The sequence below is a fragment of the Urocampus carinirostris genome, chromosome 5, assembly GCF_059441175.1.
Source record: "Urocampus carinirostris isolate Australia breed hairy pipefish chromosome 5, RoL_Ucar_1.0, whole genome shotgun sequence".
Classification (NCBI taxonomy): Eukaryota; Metazoa; Chordata; class Actinopteri; order Syngnathiformes; family Syngnathidae; genus Urocampus; species Urocampus carinirostris.
Genome location: NC_142353.1, coordinates 42,855,139 through 42,872,500, shown reverse-complemented (window position 1 = coordinate 42,872,500; position 17,362 = coordinate 42,855,139). Strand labels below are relative to the sequence as shown.

The 17,362-nt window shown below is 44.2% G+C and overlaps 1 protein-coding gene across 1 annotated transcript in view; it reads right to left on the bottom strand.

Annotated features, from left to right (window-relative positions):
• The window catches only part of tacr1a (tachykinin receptor 1a), an 87,650-nt gene extending 87,566 nt beyond the window's left edge, over positions 1 to 84 (bottom strand). Inside the window, exon 1 of the mRNA XM_088336912.1 lies at positions 1 to 84. This exon is cut by the window's left edge and continues 534 nt beyond it. The gene's annotated coding sequence lies outside the window, so the exon portion shown is untranslated.
• Between the last annotated feature and the right edge of the window lie 17,278 nt (positions 85 to 17,362).

Here is a 17,362-nt window from a genome sequence, read left to right as displayed (position 1 = left end):
CGCGTATTTTACGCACGTATCCATGCGGAGGCTCCATGACGCGAGGAGTTCCGTTCAGCCGCTCCGGTTCTGCACATGCTTCCCGTTTGCTAGCGCGCAGGAGAATGAAGATATCTGCTCCAGTCACTTCCTTTTATAACCTGCCTCCTACTGCCCCCTGTTGTGCCACCACAATGAGAATTTTTTTACAACCTTTTGTCGTGTGACGTTTTCAGATCTTTGAAATTTTATATCTAGTGCATCAACTGCGAATCCAAAACCAGACAAAAATAGAAACAAAAGAGGATCAAATATGTTAATTTATGAATTTCTTCCTCAGAATCTTGAGTCATCTGGAAGCACTGTCATGCAGTGTTGGTTGTGTTATCAAAAAAAGGGAATTAGTTACAGTAACTAGTTACTCCATTAAAAATATATGTGTTGCACTAAACTCTAAAAGTTACTATCTGTCATGATTACTGATTAGGGGCACCTGCGGCTGCCCTGTGGGACCTGATTGGCTGTTGGACTCATTTTAAACTTCCGAAAGGAAGCTGTCAGACCGTCTGCGAACCTATACTCCCAGCTAGGCAAGCTTTGTACTCCCCGACATTATCCTGCCCTGTTTTCCTGCCTGATACCTGTTGCTGACCTTTTTATGGACCCGTTTCTGCTTTTGCTCCTCCGTCCCAACCATCGACCTGTTTTCCCTGTTTCCTGCCTGATACCTGTTGCCGACCTCTTTTCTGGACCCGTTTCTGTTTTGCTCCCCGTCCTGGCCATCGACCTGTTGTCAACGACTACCCTCGCTCAAAAACGGAAGTGACATTTCCGCGTTCCTGCCATCTGGTACCCGTGATTGACGATCATCTGATCTCTTTCTTAATAAAAACTGAGTAAAACGAACGCTATTGGGTCCGGTCTCCGTTCCTGGCTTGTGACCCTATCTAGTTACAAATTATCATATATACTCACATTGCAGCCGACCCCCTAAAACTGCTTAGAAATAGCCGCTTACTGAAAGAAATAGAAAACAAATGTGTACACCAACGTTTGGAAGCAATAAAGTCTTGTCAGGACCACAACGGAAACAGAACCCAATTGCGTGACGTTTACCACAAGTTTTATTGAAAGAAAGAGGAAGGGCTGCACCCACGATCCGGTGTTCGATGGACGTGGGAAGCAAGTCTTTTCCCGGATTCGGACTGTGAGACGAACACGGAATCATCTGTAGCGAGCGATGGCGGTGTCAAGGATGGAAAAACTGGTCCATAGCCAGGACTGGGAGAGTAAAAACGTGGTCGGGGGCAGAAGCGAGTCGTAAGCTAGAACGGGAGAGTAGACGTAGTCGCGGACAAAAAGAGGTCGTAAGCCAGGGCGGGAGAGCAGACGTGGTCGGGATCAAAACAGAGACTGACGGTAGCAAAAACGGGACAGGTGGGAGTCAGGGTAGAAAAAAAGCTTGCCTAGCATACACTGAGGTTTGCAGACGGACTGACAACAGGGGACTGACAGGACTGGGTTCAAATAGGGACAGGGAGCCAATCAGAACTCGCGGAGGTTGGCGGCGAATGAGCAGGCACAGGTGAATCACATCAGTAATCATGACAAGTCTCTATATTTCCTGGGTAGCTTGCAAACCAACACAGCTGAGACACTCCATATCCATTTTTTTCTCTTCTCATTCGATGATTTTTCTTCTCTTTTTCTGGGTATTGTCCAGGACTTTTTTTTTCCTGGCATGGTTTGATGCAAAATTAATCTTTCGAATAAAAAGACCAACATTAAGCCTTCTTTTCAAATGTGAGATATTCGACAGTTTGCATTAAAATTTCAGTCAGAGATTGGACATAGAGCATAGTGGGAAATTGATGTTTTAATTTTTGATTTGGATTTCTGAAGTACAACCTCTGTGCCTAAGTGTGAAATTGATCCTAAATAAATCTCATGCGGGCTGCCTATTTTTAAAAACTGAAAGTTGAGCCACATTGAGTTTTTCGGTGGATAAACAAAATAGTATTGGCTAAGAAAATGACCTGTCACGACCAGAGCGGAATCAGGACCCAAATGCGTAGCGTTAACCACAAGTTTATTGATAGAAAGAGGAAGGGCAGCGCCCGCGATCCGGTGCGTGCTGATTGCGCGAAGCAAGCCTCTCACACAATCGGGTCGTGACGGAAAAAACAGGTCGATAGCCGGGACAGGAGAGCAAAAACCTGGTCGGGATCAAAAACCTGGTCGGGATCAAAAACAGATCATAGCCGGAGACAAACGGGGAGATCAGGAATAGACGGGTGGAAAAACTGGTGCAAAAAACAGGACCCACTGGAGTCACAGTCAAAATGCTTGCCTTGTAGAAACAGAGGTTTGCTGACGGACTGACAACAGGCGAGTGAAAGGTATGGGCTTAAAAAGGACAGGGAACCAATCAGATAGCCCGAGCGGGTACAGGTGATCCAAATCAGTCCTCCTTGTTTCGGTGCCTGCTACATGCGCCAGATACAAAGATTAAAATCATAATAGGAAAAGTTCAATTCTGTAGTTAGTAATTTCCAATGAAGTATTCATTGAAGTTTGCGAATATCATACTTTACACTCAAAGTTTTCAGACTTGGAAATGAAATGGGCGGCACGGCGGCGGCTGGGTGGTTAGCGCGCAGGCCCACGGTGCGAAGGTCCAGGGTTCGATTCTAGCTATCACAGCCTCCCCGTGCAAAGTTTGCATGTTCTCTTTGTGCCTGCGTGGGCTTTTTCCCACATTTCAATATCATGCATGTCAGGTTAATTAGCTGGTCCAAATTGTCTTCAAAGCAGTGCATGATTTTAGCTGGGGTGGGCTCCAACACCCCCGTGACCCTACTGAGCATAAGCAGTGCAGATAATGGATGGATGGATGGAAATGTAATACTTGTTTTCTGTTTGCTCCACCTTTATGGTACCGAAACACTTGTTCGACCCTCGTGTTGAGGAACAGTGTCTCAATTGTGGCTATTACTATCATAATCTTTCATTTCTGAGGGGGAAAAAAAATATAAATATAAATGGGGACACAATGGTTAGTACACCTGGTCTCAATCAAATATGGGGTAAAAACAAGGACAAAAACAGTATATTACCCAAAAATCTGTCATGTCCAGCATGGTCGCCGTGGCGACCAGCTGGCCCCGCCCCTGGGCACCGGCTGTAGCAGATCGTCTAATTTGCGTGTGTGCTTCTTAAGGGTGGGTTGTGGGTATTGCCGGTTGCTGGTTCATTGCGTTTTCTGTTCTGCATTAATCTGTTCTGTTTGACTTGAGGAAACCTGTGTTTGCCCGTTCTGAGTAAAAGCCTGTTTTGTCAGTATTCCTAGTCTGGGTTCCTGTTTGCCTGTATGCCTGTTTTTGTTTTTGTCCCTGAGTGTTGGACGACTTTTATTTCCTTAATAAAAGTAACTGATCGTTAACGGGAATGAGTTCATCCTTCCTGCCTCCTGCCTCCGATCCGGTCCGGTCACGTGACAAAATCATTCTCCATTAGCAGTACTGTACATTTTAAGTTATTATTTCTTTTTTTTGAGATATTTCAACTGTTTTGTCGTGTATTAGGAAAAGTTGGGCAAAATAATCTCATCAATGGCTGATCCATAAATTCATTATATAATATATTCACTCAACCCAACTGTGTTTTGACCAGCGTATTCTTCTGCCTTGAGTTTTGACTGTGACGTCATGCTATGAAAGGATCTAGAGCCGCTTTGATGGCTTTGTGAAACCTTGTCAGTCCTCTTGATAATTTTTTTCTGTTAATTGCAGTTTTTCAACAATTGTGGAATGTTTTTTTTCTAGTCACATAATATACAGTATATATATATATATATATATATATATATATATATATATATATATATATATATATATACCGTAGCCATATCCCGCCAGTGGAAGGTGGCCAGAGTCAAGAAAACATTCAGATTTTTGACTCTTTCTGGGAGATTGATACCGAGGAGGGGGTTCCCAGCCCCCTCACTCAACCCAACTGTGTTTTGACCAGCGTATTCTTCTGCCTTGAGTTTTGGCTGTGACGTCATGCTATGAAAGGATCTAGAGCCGTTTTGATGGCTTTGTGAAACCTTGTCAGTCCTTTTGATCATTTTTTTCTGTTAATTGCAGTTTTTCAACAATTGTGGAATGTTTTTTTTCTAGTCACATAATATATATATGTATGTATATATATATATATATATATATATATATATATATATATATATATATATATATATATATATATACCGTAGCCATATCCCGCCAGTGGAAGGTGGCCAGAGTCAAGAAAACATTCACATTTTTGAGTCTTTCTGGGAGATTGATACCGAGGAGGGGGTTCCCAGCCCCCTCACTCAACCCAACTGTGTTTTGACCAGCGTATTCTTCTGCCTTGAGTTTTGGTTGTGACGTCATGCTATGAAAGGATCTATAGAGCAGCTTTGATGGCTTTGTGGGACCTTGTCAGTTCTTTTGATCATTTTTTTTCTGTTAATTGCAGTTTTTCAACAATTGTGGAATGTTTTTTTCTAGTCACATGATAAACTGAGACGAATGGCAAGGGGCTGCAGTGTCATCTAAGAGTTACGGCCTTCAGGCTGCCGTGTGTTCATGCTCCGTTGCATCGGTTCTGTCCTGCAACCAACAATTGCAGCAGCGGGATTAAAAAAACCCAACACTTCTCCACTCCAGTCAACCTCCACCACTTTAGCTTCGTCCTCAATTTTTAAAGAGCAGTGATTGGCTCAGGCCAGTCTCAATTTCACGTATTATCGACTTGTTAACATAGCGAGAATGTCACTTTGGATGGCGAGGTGAGAAAGAAATGAAACAGAAAATTGTAGGGGAAAGGAATAGCAGAATGTGCGAAGCTGCTAGATCTTGTCAGAGGATGGGTGCTGGGTTATACACAGGATTGGGTAGGGTAACTTTAACTGGATTACTTTCAATGACTTTTGGATTACTCCAATACCAAATATGCTAATAAAAGACAAAAGAAACTAAATAGGAATAAAATGATGACTCACAACAGGTGGTAAGCTTTCTCTCCTGGCTTTGATCTCTTTGATCTCCGGCAAAACGAACATCAAATGCGACAGAAACAAAATGAACAGCTTGCCAACATCATTTTTGCCGTTCCATGTGTTCCGTTACTCCCCAAACCGTTCACAAAATTTAGTAATTTTATTCATATTTAGTTATCACTCACCCACTACTACACCAATACTTCATTTTGCTCCCGTCTGTCCCCGGCATCGTCCCGTTTTTTTCATCCTGACCACGTCTTCTCTCTCGTCCCGGCTTACGACCTCTTTTTATTCCCGACGAAGTCTACTCTCCTGTTCTGGCTTACGACTCCTTTCGGATCCCGACCCCGCCGTGATCTCCCAGTCCCGACTCCCGACCTAGTTTTTCTGTCCCTGGCACCGCCATCGCTCGCGATGGAAGATCCACTTCCATGTTCGGCTCACAATCCGAGTACAAGAGCGACTTGCTTCCCGCGTCCAGCGAACACTGGATTGTGGGCGCAGCCCTTCCTCTTTCCTTCAATAAAACTTGTGGTAAACGTCACGCAATTGGGTCCTGTTTCCGTTCTGGTCCTAACAGAAACACACAACAATATTAGCATTTGTCTTTGGTACTGTGACTAAAAATAATGTGATGATGTGCTAAAATCAGGGTTGGGTAGGGTTACTTAACTTGATTACTTTCAATTACTTTTGGATTACTCCAATACCAAATATGCTAATAAAAGACAAAAGAAACTAAATGTGAATAAAATGATGACTCACAACACGTGGTAAGCTTTCTCTCCTGGCTTTGATCTCTTTGATCTCCGGCAAAACGAACATAAAATACGACAGAAACAAAATGAAAATAAATCCAAACGGAAGGATGGAAAAAACAGGTCGATAGCCGGGACAGGAGAGCAAAAACCTGGTCGGGATCAAAAACAGATGAAAATCAATCCAAACAGCTTGCCAACATCATTTTCGCCGTTCCGTGTGTTCCATTACTCCCGAAGCCTGCACAAAATTTAGTAATTTTAATCATATTTAGTTTCTCTTGTCTTTTATTAGCATATTTGGTATTGGAGTAATCCAAAAGTAATTGGAAGTAATCAAGTTAAAGTAACTCTACCCAACCCTGGTTATACATGTATCAGGGTGTGAGTGGCGACTGAGGAAATGGCAAAAATACAGAGAGATAGGACAAAAATGAGCCTCAACATTTGTAAGTTACTGCGGGAGGGACAACAAATTCAATGTATATTTAAATTAACATGAGACAAAGGCTCTTGCATTATCATTTTCTATAGATTTTACAGTGTCTGAAACTCTGTAACTTTTTCATCTGCCATCAGTAAGTACCTGTACTTACTCATCTTCATTCATGTTTGCGTTGCGTCATTTGCTAAAAGCCACGTGAACTCCTCCTTCCACGATGCTTTCAATGTACGTTTACGTTTTGTAGCGTCATCCATTTTTGTAGCTTCTTTTGAATCTTTCTTCTGGGGCTGAGGTTTTGGCATGATTCCTAACCACTTATCCATTTTTCTTGTGTTCTCTTCGTGTCTACTTTGGAAAATTATATGCAAATGCACGACCTTATAATGGTCGGGATAGTCTGGAAGCACAAAGTTATTCGATGCAGGCTTCTGATTGGCTGCCGAGTATGCAAATTGCCAAACGAACCGAAATTCAGAAATTTCCCAACCGAACAAAGATTTCGAAATCGGAATAAAGCAAACGTTTGATGTGAAAAGAAAATTAATTTGATTTTTTCTTGAAAAAGTTGTCAGCCACCCGGGCAGAGATGTTTTGTAAGTTGTACGTCCGACGTAAAAGATGCACGCCCCGGGCGTCCGGGCAGACGTTATTTCAGACACTGGATTTTCTTGAATCTTAAAAAAATAACACAGTAAAATTGTGAAAAAGTGTGCTGAAAAATTTGCTTTTGTCTAGAGCACTGTTGTCAAATAGGCGGCCCGCGGGCCGGATCAGGCCCACTAAGGGATTATATCCGGCCCGCGAGGCAATGCTGAGGGAAGCGCAAGAGAAAAATGAGCTGCGAGTTGAAATATGTCCCCGTGATGTTGCCAAAGCCAGGTGCCTCTCACCAAGGCTGTTCTCTCTCTCTCTCTCTCTCTCTCTCTCTTTCTCTCTCTCTCTCTCTCTCTCTCTTTCTCTCTCTCTCTCTCTCTCTCCTTTTCTCTCTCTCTCCTTTTCTTTCTCTCCCTCACCTTTTCTCTCTCTCTCTCTCTCTCACTCCTCTTCTCACAATCTCTACCACTCTCTTTCACTCTCTCCATCTCTTTCTTTGTTCTTCTGTCTCTTTCGGTCTGTGTGCCCTTTTACCTTATTTTCTCTCCCTTCCTTTTTCCTTTTCTCTTTTCACTCTCATTTGTTTTCCCTTCTCTTTTTCTCTTTTCTCTCCGCTCTTTTTCTTTTACTATTTTTCTTTGGATTTCCTTCACTCTCTTTTTCCCCCTCTCTCACTATTTCTTTTTATATATTTTGTTTCTCATACTCTCTCTCTCACTTTTACCTTATTTTCTCTCCCTTCCTTTTTCCTTTTCTCTTTTCTCGCTCATTTGTTTTCCCTTCTCTTTTTCTCTTTTTTCTCCTCTCTTTCTCTCTTACTATTTTTCTTTGGATTTTCTTCACTCTCTTTTTTTCCCCTCTCTCACTATTTCTTTTTATCGCTTTTGTTTCTCACATTCTCTCTCGCACTCTCTTTCTTTCCTCTCTCTCTCTTTCTTTGTCCCATTTGCTCTCTTTTCAGCTTCCTCTCTTTCTCTTATATCTTTCTCTCTGTTTTTCTTTCTCTGTAATCTACTAGTCCGGCCCTCGAGAGAATGTTTGTTCTATCATGTGGCCCTCGAGTTAAAGTGAGTTTGACACCACTGGTCTAGAGAGTAAGTTTGAATCTTGCCTTAAAATGGTGTGGCTCTCTTTCAAAATAAAACAATTAAAAATTTTCACTTTTATGGCTCTTAGAGTGAATGAGGTTCCAGAAACCTGCTTTAATCTGTTTTTGTTTTTAAGAATTTCCGAAATAATTTGGTCCCTATCACGGGACGTGGCCGGAGACAAACGGGAGCAAAAACGGGACAGGCGGAAGTCAGAGTCGGAAAAGGCTTGCCTAGTATACACTAAGGTTCGCAGACGGACTGACAACAGCGGACTGTTATTTGTGAACACAGCATTTTCAGCAATAACAGACAAACTCTCGCTTACTCTGCCTTAAGAAAATCCAAGAAGAAGTGTATCTGTGTGCGCGTGTCTTTGAGTGTGTGCCCACGGACGAGTGATTTATGCCTGGCCTTTTCACACGTGGATTGCTTTTGTGAGTAAAGAACATACCACTTACGATGATTATAATTTTTATTATCCGCCGCATCAACATCTGCGGTGAAGGTCACCATCGGAGAGGTTATTGAGGGACTGGTTGACCCCGAGTAATGGCGGTGATGCTGAAGAAGTCTTGCTAGTCTTGCAAAATGAAGAGGAAGATGATGCGGTGGTCGTAAGTCGGGAACGGATGAGAAGGGAGCGGGGACGAGTTATTACCACAAATGCGTGTCAGGTTTACCGTAAATGGATTAAACGTAAAAACCACTGTCAGTAGCTACTCGTTGGTTAGGACGAAAAGAGTATATACATAAATCAATCTACTCAAGTATTTATCTATCTATCTATCTATCTATCTATCTATCTATCTATCTATCTATCTATCTATCTATCTATCTATCTATCTATCTATCTGTCTCTATCTATCTCTATCCGTCTCTAACTATCTGTATCTGTCTCTAACTATCTGTATCTGTCTCTATCCATCTCTATCTATCTCTATCTGTCTCTATCTATCTATCTCTATCTGTCTGTCTGTCTGTCTGTCTGTCTGTCTGTCTGTTTGTCTGTCTTTCTTTCCGCCAACCCAAACCTACCTACCTTCCTTCCTTCCTTCCTTCCTACCTATTTACTTACCTGTCTACATACCTACCAACCGACCAACTGACCGACCCACTGACCCACCGATTGACCAACCACCGGCCAACCTTACCTTCATTCTTTCCTTCCTTCCTTCCTTCCTACCTATTTATTTACCTATTTACATACCTACCGACTGACCAACCAACCAACTGACCACCCAATCATCGACCCACCAACCGACCAATTGACCGACCGACCGACCGACCTGTCTGCCCGTCTATCTGCCTTTCCGCCAACCCAAACCGACCTATCGACCGACCGACCACCTGCCAACTCTCCCTTGCTTCCTTCCTTCCTTCCTACCTATTTACTTACTTACCTACATACTACCTACCGACCAACCGACTGACCCACCGACCCCCGGGCAACCCTACCTTCCTTCCTACCTACCTATTTACTTACCTATCTACATACCTACCGACCCACCGACCCACTGATCCAACGACCGACTGACCAACCGATTGACCGACCGACCTCTCTGCCTGTCTGTCTGCCTTTCCGCCAACCCAAACCTACCTACCGACCGACCGACCACCTGCCAAGTCTACCTTCCTTCCTTCCTTCCCTCCTTTCTACCTATTTATTTACCTACCTACTACCTAAATACCTACCGACCGACCCACCGATTGACCGACCGACCGACTACCGGCCAACCCTACCTTCCTTCCTTCCTTCTTTCTTTCCTTCCTTCCTTCCTTCCTTCCTTCCTTCCTTCCTTCCTTCCTTCCTTCCTTCCTTCCTTCCTTCCTTCCTTCCTTCCTTCCTTCCTTCCTTACTTACTTACTTACTTACTTACTTACTTACTTACTTACTTACTTACTTACTTACTTACTTACTTACTTACTTACTTACTACCTATTTACTCACCGACCGACCCACCGACTGACTGGCCAACCCTACCTTCCTTCCTACCTACCTACCTACATACCTACAGACCCACCGACCCACTGACCCACCGACCAACCGATTGACCGACCGACCGACCTGTCTGCCTGTCCGTCTGCCTTTCCGCCAACCCAAACCTACCTACCAACCGACCTACCACCTGCCAACTCTACCTTCCTTCCTTCCTTCCTTCCTTCCTTCCTTCCTTCCTTCCTTCCTTCCTTCCTTCCTTCCCTCCTTTCTACCTATTTACTTACCTACCTACTACCTAAATACCTACCGACCGACCCACCGACCCACCGATTGACCGACCGACCGAATACCGGCCAACCCTACCTTCCTTCCTTCCTTTCTTCTTTCTTTCCTTCCTTCCTTCATCCTTCCTGCCTATTTACTTACCTACCTACATACCTACCGACCGACCCACCGATTGACCGACTGACCGACCACTGGCCAACCCTACCTTCCTTCCTACCTACCTATTTACTTACCTATCTACATACCTACCGACCCACCGACCCACTGACCCACCGACCGACCAACCGATTGACCAACCGACCGACCGACCTGTCTGCCTGTCTGTCTGCCTTTCCGCCAACCCAAACCTACCTACCAACCGACCGACCACCTGCCAACTCTACCGTCCTTCCTTCCCTCCTTTCTACCTATTTACTTACCTACCTACTACCTAAATACCTACCGAGCGACCCACCGACCCACCGATTGACCGACCCACCGACTGACCGACCCACCGACTACCGGCCAACCCTACCTTCCTTCCTTCTTTCTTTCCTTCTTTCTTTCCTTCCTTCCTTCCTTCCTTCCTTCCTTCCTTCCTTCCTTCCTTCCTTCCTTCCTTCCTTCCTTCCTTCCTTCCTTCCTTCCTTCCTTCCTTCCTTCTTTCCTTCCTTCCTTACTTCCTTACTTACTTCCTTACTTCCTTCCTACCTATTTACTCACCTACCTACCGACCGACCCACCGACTGACCGACCACTGGCCAACCCTACCTTCCTTCCTACCTACCTATTTACTAACCTATCTACATACCTACCGACCCACTGACCCACCGACCGACCGACCAACCGATTGACCGACCGACCGACCTGTCTGCCTGTCCGTCTGCCTTTCCGCCAACCCAAACCTACCTACCAACCGACCGACCACCTGCCAACTCTACTTTCCTTCCTTCCTTCCTTCCTTCTTTCCTTCCTTCCTTCCTTCCTTCCTTCCTTCCTTCCTACCTATTTACTCACTTACCTACATACCTACCGACCGACCCACCGATTGACCGACTGACCAACCACTGGCCAACCCTACCTTCCTTCCTACCTACCTATTTACTTACCTATCTACATACCTACCGACCCACCGACCCACTGATCCACCGACCGACCGACCAACCGATTGACCAACCGACCGACCTGTCTGCCTGTCTGTCTGCCTTTCCACCAACCCAAACCTACCTACCAACCGACCGACCACTTGCCAACTCTACCTTCCTTCCTTCCTTCCTTCCTTCCTTCCTTCCTTCCTTCCTTCCTTCCTTCCTTCCTTCCTTCCTTCCGTCCTTCCCTCCTTTCTATCTATTTACTTACCTACCTACTACCTAAATACCTACCGACCGACCCACCGACCCACTGATTGACCGACCGACCACCGGCCAACCCTACCTTCCTTCCTTCCTTTCTTTTTTCTTTCCTTCCTTCCAACCTATTTACTTACCTACCTACATACCTACCGACCGACCCACCGATTGACCGACTGACCAAGTGACCGACCGACCGACCACTGGTTCCTTCCTTCTTTCCTCCCTCCCTCCCTTCCTCCCTTCCTTCCTTCCTTCCTCCCTTCCTTCCTTCCTCCCTTCCTTCCTTCCTTCCTTCCTTCCTTCCTTCCTTCCTTCCTTCCTTCCTTCCTTCCTTCCTTCCTTCCTTCCTTCCTTCCTCCCTTCCATCTTTCAATCCATCCGTACAGCCATTCAACCATTTTGCATTCATGCGATTCTATTCTCTGATGGGTCAAAGCAATGCCGAAATGTTCAGCAACGAACGAGCTCATTTGAGTTAACGAATTGGATGGCGGAATGGCACCCGATGTTTTTGAAACGATTCATGCGGAACACAAACAGATTTTGACACATGGAATACGATGACTTTCGTTCACTGTCACATTAACAGTCGTAAATGATGATCCATTCTCTAAATGGATGTTTACTGATTTGCAGTGATGTAAAGAATAATTGCTCCTGCCAGATAATCCCTCATTACATGTGGTAAGATACAAATGAAATCATCAGGAACCTCATTAAAGCTTTTCTGAAACACTATCACATGTCATGCAGAAATATTACATCTGAATTAACAACCAGCATAAAAAGAGTAAATGTGTCACGACCAGAACGGAATCAGGACCCAAACGTGTAGCGTTAACCACAAGTTTGTTGATAGAAAGAGATCTAGTGCTCGTTAGATGTGGGAAGCAAGCCGCTCACACAATCGGATCGTGATCCGAATATTGAAGTGGATCTTCCGGAGTGGGAGATGGCAGTGTCAAGGACATAAAAACAGGTCGATAGCCGGGACAGGAGAGCGAAAAAATATGTTGTCAGGATCAAAAACGGGTCGTAAGCCGGGACGGAAGAGCAAACGTGGTCGGGGTCAAAAACAGGTCGAAGCCGGAGACAAACGGGGAGATCAGAAACGGGTGAAAAAACGGGTGCAAGTAGTGGTACCGACGGTAGTCAGGGTCAAAATGCTTGCCTTGTAGGAACAGAGGTTTGCTGACGGACTGACAACAGGGGAATGAAAGGGCTGGGCTTAAAAAGAACAGGGAACCAATCAGATAGCCCGCAGCGGTTGGCGCCAAACGAGCGGGCACAGGTGATCTAAATCAGTCATCATGACAGAATTGTAGTATCTTAGAATAACACACCGCTTATCCTCACAAGGGTCACATGCTGGAGCCCATCCCAGCCATCTCCAGGCAGTGGGCAGGGGACAACCTGAACTGGTTGTCAATCAAAACCAAAAATCATAATTTTATAGATTTGTTTGGCTTCAATTCAAACGTTTATTGATTATCTGTACCGCTTATCCTCAGTAGGGTCGCAGGGGTGCTGGAGCCCATCCCAGCTATCTTCAGGCAGTGGGCAGGGGACACCCTGAACTAGTTGCCAGCCAATCGCAGGGCACACAGAGACAGACAACTCACTCCCTTAATGTTTCTTTAGTTATTATTTATTTTACAGTTTTTGCAGTCTTTCATACAAGGGTATGTTATATTTCCTTCAAGAAAAAAAACAGATATTACATAGACGGTAAAACAGAAGAAAAAGAAAAAAAAAAACATAAAAAAGGGTTAACTTTGTCGTATAAGAAATCTCACAACACAAAAGTTAAAGTCGTCAAGAACCGGAACAGGAGGAGAACCCAAATGCGTGACGTTTCTCACACAAGCTTTTTTTTTTACGGGAAATGGGGAGTCATGCATGTTAGGCAACAGTCTGGCGTGGAATGACAGGAAGCCAGAGGCCGACGAGATCGATACCAAATGCACGAGCAGATATCGGACAGATGGGGTCGATACCGGACAGGACGGGACAGACAGGATAGATTTCAAACAATGGAGATCGAAATTAAACAGGACAAGCTAAACGGAAACAGAACTGGAGATCGATATTAAACAGGACAATATAGACAGGAACAATACCGGACAGAAAACACAAGCAGGAAACCGGACAGAGTGAAAACCCACGTCATGCGGTTGCAGAGGTTCGCTGACGGACTGACAAAGGGAGAGTTAGAACACTTAGATTAAATAGAAGGGAAGCCAGTCTGTTAACGAGCTGCAGCTGGTGCCACGCGGGCGGGGCCAGTTGGGCACCATGGCAACCGTGACAGTTACATTAAAAAACAAATATGTATATTTTTTTTCAAAAATATTATTTTTAATTTTCGATATATGTGTAGAATGATTTTTGTCTTTCTTATAAAGGTCCGTCCTATTTCCAACAACTTTCCCCTCGGATTAAAAGACAAACCTCACAACGCTGGATGTCATACACACTCCATTTATCTTGGTAAAAAGGACAGGTTGGCAGACGTCTCTGCATGTTGCAGCCAAATGTTAATTAGAAAATCCAAGAGCTTTTAAAAATGGATTTTCTCAAGGTGCAGTGGGCAAATCTATGTGAAGTTTTGAAATATTCTCTCCCTCAGGATAATGTGCCCCGGGGTTCACCATGCCTGTCTGCACAGAACTTGATGTACACAGTCCAGGGGTGGGCACTTATTTCAGCCGTACTGGGTTGAAAAAAAATGTCCGAGGGGTCCATCTAGTGCACTTAATTTATTTTTTTTCTTTATTAATAAATACACATGCAGACATGTAAATGGTATATTCCAATTGATTTTGAAATGTTCACATCCATCCATCCATTATCTGCACCGCTTATCCTCAGTAGGGTCGCGGGGGTGCTGGAGCCCATCTCACCTATCTCCGGGCAGTGGGCAGGGGACACCCTGAACTGGTAGCCAGCCAGTCGCAGGGCACACAGAGACATGCATGTTTTTTGGAATGTGGGAGGAAAACCGCAGTGCCGGGAGGAAACCCACGCAAGCACGGGGAGAACATGCAAACTCCGCAGAGGAAAGTCGGTAGCTGGATTTGATCCCATCACCCCCAGAACTGAGCTGTGGACGCGCTAACCATTCAACCACCATTCTGCATGGTGACATTAATGCAGTGTAAAAGTCCATAACAGTTTTGGCATACCCATCCATCCATTATTTGCACCGCTTATCCTCAGTAGGGTCACGGGGGAGCTGGAGCCCATCTCAGCTATCGCAGGGCAGTGGACAGGGAACACCCTGAACTGGTAGCCAGCTAGTCGCAGGGCACACAGAGACATGCATGTTTTTTGGAATGTGGGAGGAAACCGGAGTGCCCGGAGGAAACCCACGCAAGCACGGGGAGAACATGCAAACTCCGCAGAGGAAAGTAGGTAGCTGGATTTGATCCCATCACCCCATAACTGTGCTGTGGACGCGTTAACCACTCAACCACCATTCTGCATGGTGACATTAATGCAGTGTAAAAGTCCATAACAGTTTTGGTTTTCATTTTTTTTTGTATTTTTGTTGTATTTTCCGGTCGGATTTTTGTAGTATAACAATAGTTTTATTTTGGTAGTGTTTTGTAGTATTCCTGAAGTAATATTTGTGTAATATTTACATTGTCATGATTACTCATTAATTCCACTTGTTCCCGATCGTTTGGCGCCAGTCGCTGCGGGCTTCCTAATTGGTTCTCCATCCGACTTAAGCTCAGTCCTTTCACTCGCGTGTTGTCAGTCCGTCAGCAAACCTCTGTTTTTACAAGGCAAGTACTTTGACTCTGACTCCCGTCGGTCCCGCTTTTTGCACCCGTTTTCTACCAGTACGTTCCTTATCTCTCCGTTTGTCTCCTGCTACGACCTGTTTTTGATCCCGACCACGTTTTGCCGTTCCGTCCCGGCTTGCGACCCGTTTTTAATCCCGACCACGTTTTGCTGTTCCGTTCCGGCTTACGACCCGTTTTTGATCCCGACCACGTTTTGCTCTCCCGTCCCGGCTTACGACCAGTTTTTTAACCCGACCACGTTTTGCTCTCCTGTCCCGGCTTACGACCCGTTTTTGAACCCGACCACGTCTTGCTCTTCCGTCCCGGCTATCGACCATTTTTTCCCGTCGTCGACACCACGATCTACCGCTCCGGAAGATTCACTTCCGCATTCAGAACTCGTTCCGATTCAGAGTACTAGTCCGCGGGCGCTGCCTTTCCCCTCTATCTCAATAAACTTGTGAGTAAACGTTATGCGATTGGGTCTACCTTTTGTGTTGGTTATGAAATATATAGTAGTATTTTTGTAGTATTTCTGCAGTATTTTGCTGTATTTCCATTGAATGATTTTTCTAGGATTTTCATATTCTTTAGAAATATTTCTATAGTAGTATTTTTGTATTATATTATTGCTGTCCCAGGCTTCGACCCATTTTTGATCCTGACCACATCTGCTCTCCCGTCCTGGCTTACGACCTCTTTTGGTCCCCGACTACGTCTTCTCTCCTTTTCTGGCTTACGACTCGCTTCCGACCCCGACCACGTTTTGCTGTTCCGTCCCGGCTTACGACCCGTTTTTGATCCCGACCACGTTTTGCTGTTCCGTCACGGCTTATGACCCGTTTTTGATCCCGACCACGTTTTGCTCTCCCGTCCCGGCTTACCACCTGTTTTTGATCCTGACCACGTTTTGCTCTCCCGTCCCGGCTACCGACCCGTTTTTTCCCGTCCCTGACACCGCCATCGCTTGCTACGGAAGTGGGTCCTGTCTCCGTTCTGGTCCTGACAACTCGTTTGATAAAATATGTCTCCGGAAGAAGTTATGACCATGTTTAACAGGGAGAGCGAACTCCTTGGGAGTTAATTTACGAGAAACTGCGAGAAGACGCTTCACAATGAAAGTGATGTAAAAACCCTTGGGACTAATTTTCATTTTGTTTGGTTTTACTCTAATTGCAAACGGTGAAAAGTAAGAAGTGTTTATATTTTCCTCCGATGCAATTAAAGCACTCGAAGCATTTTTTGTCATCATTTATCTTCATCTATGGGTGTGATTGATGCCGGTGGCTGTGTTCAAATGAGAAAAACATGTTTGTTGATGAAGGATCGTAAGAATTGTTCCCTCTAATTATCCACGGGTCTGAGTGTTAACACAAAGTGGGTGAGCAACGCTTGAAACAACAGTGAGCAACCATAATCCTAAGTGTGGCAAGATAATTAATCATCAATCATGTCCAAAACTTGACATCAAGTTACATTTTGCTGAGTTTCCGGCAACGCAAAATTATTTTTCTCTTTTGAATGAATTGACTCATGTACGATTGCAAAGGTTGTACGGCCTACAAACGTCGTTTGTTCTTACAATTCTTTCACAAGATATCCATTTCTTTTTATTTCCTGATATATTTTGTCGCATAATATTAACATTTTTGGGGGCTTATTTAGCCGGTTGCAATATACAAGTCAAGTCAAGTCATTTTTATTGTACTTAATCCCATTTTTTAGTGGAAGTACAATGTTGGCAACAAGATTCACTTGATATCATTGGAAATTATTTGAATGCAACACAAACTTTTTCTTCTTTTTTCCGTGTTTTTTTTCTACTTTTTTTATAAATTCCCTTAAAAAAAATCTCATTGTGTTTATTTTTTCCGAGCTGTTACTTTTTTCTTTTTGTTCTCTATTTACTTTTTTCCTACATTTCTTTCTTTTCTTTTTTATGGCTTTTTTCTCAATTTTTCCTTCTTCTTTTCTCCTCCTTTTGTTTTTTTTTCTCAGTTTTTCACTTCTTTTTCATTTTGGTATTTTTTTCTTTTTTGTTCTATTCCCCCCTTCCTTTAAGTCATTTTGTGCATAATTTTACATAATATTTGGTCATGTTG